Below are 5,890 nucleotides of genomic sequence, written 5' to 3'. Positions count from 1 at the left end.
TCAGATAATTGTCAATAATCAGAGAACCCCTAAACAACTGTTTCGATCAATCAATAAGCTGCTAAAAAAATCAGTGCCTCTCTAATGTTACAGCTCACCGATGTACAGATGTAGCGGCTTAAAATTGTTTTTTTCCTGTGCCTGACAGGTGCTTCATCACACGCTTATCAGGCAGTTGTCATATTCTGTCATATAGACGTGTGAATATTCTAATGTAGCCACCACCATTTTTAGCTGTTGTAATGCAATTCCAGGGCACAACCCGAAGATGGGGCCTTTTTGCTCACAAACACTTTCTGACCCTGACTTTACAGGTCAGAGGCAACATTTTTTTAAGAGTATAGAAGCAGTTTTCTCTTTCACCTTGTACCTGTCCAGCAGGTACAATTCAGTTTAAATTCAGTTTTTATTATATATATATAATATATATATATATTAAAACATGCATCACCAAGCGTAACAACACTGCACTATTAGAGACATCAGTTTTAATAGGAATCCTCAGATTTGCAGGAGGTGAATACCAGAGTTTGCAGATTGACCTACAGTATCTGTCTGTGAGACGTGAGGGAGAGAACACCCCTTTGTTATGCTTACTAGGGGAGCAGAGCTGGGTGTTATCAGCAATGTTCTCACCATCCTCCTTCTACTGTTCTGTCTGCTGGGAGAGTGATGTGGCTTGAGAACAACTTTCAGAAAACTTCACTTGGATGACAGAATCTTCACAGACATATTATGCTTAAATTAAAAAAGAATGATTTTGGATCATTTATTACCTGCGTTTTTACTTACCAAAATGAAAACTAAGACAAATATACTGTATGCCAAGAGCGTGATTTGAACCGAGGACAAGATATTTTCAGGACATGCATCTAGGACCTGTTTAGACTTTAACCCTCTTATTACAGTATGTTGCAGGTCAAATTGACCTATAAGTTTTTAAAAAATTAAACAAATCTTTAAAAGTATTTTTTCTTAAAACTTCCTCAACATGTAAAATAAAATTGGTGAACATCACATATATGCAACCCTCCCTACAGTCTTAGGGTTAGAGTACTTTAGGGTTAAATGTCATATACTGTAGGACTTTTTTGTTTGCAGCTGTGAGACATATTTACGTCTCACACTCTCCTATATTGTCTTGACATCATCTATAAGGTGCATAAATGCAGTTTGTTATGACTTTTGATTGGAACAAGCTATTTAACCGTGCATTCTCTGGTGTTTTAGGTTGTCATCTGATGTCGTGTCTGTCTTCATGTTTTTAGCTATTAAAACCTGTTTTCTTATACGCTATCCTGCATTTGGGTCTGTTTTATCCCCGGGTTAATGACAAATGTGGGTGTCTGCAGATTAGTGCAAGCCGCAAATTCTAAATTTGATCGTTGCATTCAAGTAACATTACCTGGGAAGTGGTTTGAACTCAATGAAGGAGAATTCGCAGCATGCAGAGATCAGGGGGGTATTCCAGAAAGCAGGTTATGTGACATACCTGGGTATGTTTAAGGGTAAGTTCGTGGATAACCTCAACTTTCGGTTCCAAAAACGGAGGTAACTTTCTGGGTATGTATGTAACCATAGCAACTGACTCTCTGAAGATAACCTGCTCGGGAGCAGGTTATGTTTCAGTGTAACTTCGTTGCAGAAGGTTGGTGAGCATGGTTTTTTCGTCGGGAGAGGGTTATAAGACCGCGTATTGATGTGTTTGTATACCCTAATAAATATTTGAAAGAGCGTTATCATTTTTCAAAAGATTCGTTAGTTTATTTAACACGTCTTTTAAAACCACATATCGCAAATATGACAAACCGCGGTTCTACGCTTAGCACTTAGGTTTTTTGCGTCTGGCCATTTTTTGTACAGTGTGGGCGATTCAGAGCATGTGGGAAAGGCCACTGTGTGTAGAGCTGTTCGTACAGTATGTGTGGCACTTAAACAGTTCTTACCCACGTTGGTGCAGTTCCCTGGCCATAAACCTGCTTGTTATTAAAGACGAACTCCACAGAGTGGCAGGTTTGTCCTTTGTAGTAAAATCTATGACGCATATTTAATATTTAGTCATATTATTTATATCTATACATGTATTCATTATGCACACACACTTCATACTTCCATAACTTTCTGTTTCATGGTTTCCAAATGTATTTGGGTGCATTGATGGCACTCACATTCCTATTAAAGCTCCACCAATAAATGAGGGAGACTATGTTAATAGGAAATCTATTCATAGTATCAATGTGCAGGTAACAACTTAATTTTTTCCCTTCTTAAAATCATTAAAGTCATTACTTTTTCCACTAACTAGGTAATATGTGAGGCAACCCAAATCATTACCGATGTCGAGGCAAAATGGCCAGGATCTGTGCATGATGCCAGAATTTTCCGCGAGTCATCGTTATGCCAGACATTTCAGCAGGGTATGTTTTGCTTTATACAATTGTTTTTTTTTCCTTTTTACATTCAATTTGTGTTGTACACTTCAATCATTACAGGACAGTACAATGGTTACTTGCTGGGGGACAGAGGATACCCTTGTCTGCCCTATTTAATGACACCTTACCCTGAACCTGAGCCTGGACCACAGACACGGTTTAACCTGGCTCACAGCCGAACACGGGCCAAGGTGGAGATGACTATAGGATCCTCAAATCTCGGTTTCAGTGTCTGCGTGGGCTCTGGGTTAGTCCAGAGAGGGCATGCGACATTTTAGTAGCTTGTGTTGTGCTTCACAATATTGCCACTATAAGAGGAGAGAGCCACCCTCCTTGTAATGAGGAAGATGGCCCAGAGGAACACCTACAGATTTTAGAGGCCAACAGAGACAGAAGACTTTTGAGAGACAGGATCTGTCAATTACTTTTATTAATTTTTTTGCACTGGTCTGCCAGGCAGGTTATTTCTTTATTTCCTGAAAAACAATAAAAGTAAAATTCAATAAAATGTTTTTTATATTGCTTTACACACACACACACACACACACCACTTTCAACATGCAACAGATTAATTAATTCAATTTCAATTGCTGCTTTTTTAATGAGGAGCCTTTTCTCTTCCATTTGAAGCTGTATAAGGTCCATCTCCATGTCACATGTCACTTTTTCTTATTTGTTTTTGAAGATGGACCTTATACAGCTCCTTTGCTGGCAACTAGGAAGGTGGAAAAAATGTAATGAATGAGATTGTTTGGTCAGACAATAAAATTCAAATATGGACACCTGGACACAAAATCTTACCCTGCTTAGATTGTGTGCTGAGGTTGAAGGACCCTCATCTGTGGGCAAATCCCTAGGTATGTACTGTGAAAGGACAATGACAGTTTGTTACTCTAATGCCAAAAGGGGCCATACATTATAATGGTATGCATCATACCTCAGTGGATCTACCAGCATTGTCCACTTCTGTCACCGCAGATGTGGTCTCTTCATCGTCATCTTCATCATCTTCATCCTACAGGAGAAATATTCAAGTATACATTATCTGGCAAAAAAAAAAAAACAACAACCTAAAAGTAACTAAAGGTACCTGACAACAAATCACTTACAACTGTGACAGACTGTGTTCTTTCTGGAGGGTCCAATAATACAATCCGTCCATCAGTATCTATAAGAACACACAACCCATTAAATTCTCAATATTATCATAGAAAATAATACATGAAAAAAGTAACATGTCGGACTAAGATCACAGTAGCCTATACATCATATGCAGTTAAATAAAATAAGCCTACATAAAAATTTATCTTGTTCAAAAAGACTTTAAGTGACAGAGATAGTAATTTATTAGGACAAAAAATGAAAACAAATCATATAGGTAAACTTACATTTCACCATTTTTTCACCATCACTTGTGGTGCATGGTGTGTGCGAGGAACTGCCCCCTGGAATGCCAGCAACCACTGATCAGATGGGGTGAGGGGAGGTGGTGGTGGGCCCCCGCCAGTTAGATGGGCTTCGGTCTTCTTTCTATTAGCTACATGACAGAATGAATATACTAAATCCTGTTAGAATAATAGTTCAGTAATTGTGTAATCTAATATTACCTTTTTGCAGAATGTTTTTGTGTTTTATTTTGACTTGGGCTAAAGTTCTTCTGGCTCCAGAAGGATTACACCTTATTAAATAAAAAATATACATTATTATTTAAACTAAAGAAATAAATGGCAGGAAAAGAAAATGCTTTCATAGTGATATAACATATTCAAAAGGATGCATACTTCATTATTTTGCATTATAATAAATCGGGAGCCAAAACCAAATTTGTAATTTAATAAACTCACACATTTACTCTGTCCGTTATTTTTTGCCAAGCCAACTCTCTTGCTTTAGCCGATGCAGCTGTATTGCTTCTTTTTAATATTATTGGCTTAAACTCTTCATAAGTGTGCATTAACACCTCCAACTCCGCCTCTGTGAAATACGCTGCCCTCTTTTTCGTTTTGAGTTTCCATGGTGACTCGTGAAATCGGCGATCCATTGAAAATGTCTTTATACATGCACCGTGCACGCGCATAAACTCTGGGTAACCAATTGGAGGTTGATTAAACTAACTCTTCTCAGGTGTTTTGTGAACCGACACACTCATGGTATGCCTGTTTGGGGTAAATCAACCCAGAGGTTATGATTTACCAAATGGTAAGTTAACCAAGCTTTCTGGAATACCCCCCAGGAGCATCAAATAAAATGGATGGTCATGACATTGTGTTTATGTGTTGAAAGAAAAATGAGGAGATCATTAAAAGAGAATCTGCGGTGAGTCATCAGGTAGTTTTAGCTGACGTCTTCAACATAGTAAAAGTAGATAAGGCTCATGGGTACAGTAGTATTAGTTTACTGTCTGATTTAACACAACAAATACATAAACGGCTTTTCTCAGAAAAGAAACCATAGCACAATGTTTAGAATTCTACAGAATATAAAGCAATGGATAGAATGTTGAGTAATGTAATGTTATTCAAGTTTAAAAATGAATAACAAATGAGCAAAAATAATGCTTCCGAGTAGCAGAAAGAAAAATGTGCTGCAGACACTTAACTTTAACAGTCACTAGAACTCATGAAAAACAGTATCAAATATTTAAATGTTGTTTCAGTGGAACGTTCTTGCTGAGTTTAAACCTGATGCAAGAAAAACATTTTTCACTGACTGATCTGTGAGTCTTAATCTTAATCTTAAAGATTCTTAATAATCATAAATTAGTAGCTGTGAACATATGAACACTTCACACAGGACACAGAGGAGAGTGAAGATGAACTTTCTTATTCACTAATGTATTTAGTTTAATAAATAGTTCGTTATCATTTTATTATTTATGATGTTTTATTTGTTGTATTCCTCATGTTTATAAAAGTAATGATGTAATCCTTTTAAAATCTGACTATAAATAAATCCTGTACCCAGTCCTGAACATCTGTGATATTTAGAAATAGAAATTTAAATATTAATACAATACAGTAAATTCATACTGAACTGTAAAAATGTTAATATTAAATACTAAAATGTTAAATGTGCTACATCATGTGCAGTGTGCAGGTAAAGCATTGTATTTTATTTATAAATAATTATAAATATTTATTAAAATATGATTAATTAAAACCATTACTTCTTGTATAAAAGTCAAGGACAGAAGACAACGGAGAAAGAGATTACGTAAAATAACAGTTTATTGATAAACTGAGGTGAATGAAGTGAGCGAGGGTGCCACAGTGCAGGTGAAGCTCCAACACACACACTCACGGGAACACTGGAAGCCGACCCAGGAAGATTAGATCCTTGGATGGACAATGAACTTGGCAAACTATTGATAAAGAGAGATAAAGAGTCAGGTTAGTAGCCACAGCGTGCATCAGCAGCTAGCGCTTACAAGACCGGACAATGTGTGTGTGTGTGTGTGT

Source organism: Tachysurus fulvidraco, chromosome 16 (assembly GCF_022655615.1).
Source record: "Tachysurus fulvidraco isolate hzauxx_2018 chromosome 16, HZAU_PFXX_2.0, whole genome shotgun sequence".
NCBI classification, from domain to species: Eukaryota; Metazoa; Chordata; class Actinopteri; order Siluriformes; family Bagridae; genus Tachysurus; species Tachysurus fulvidraco.
Note: the sequence above shows the minus strand (reverse complement) of the source record.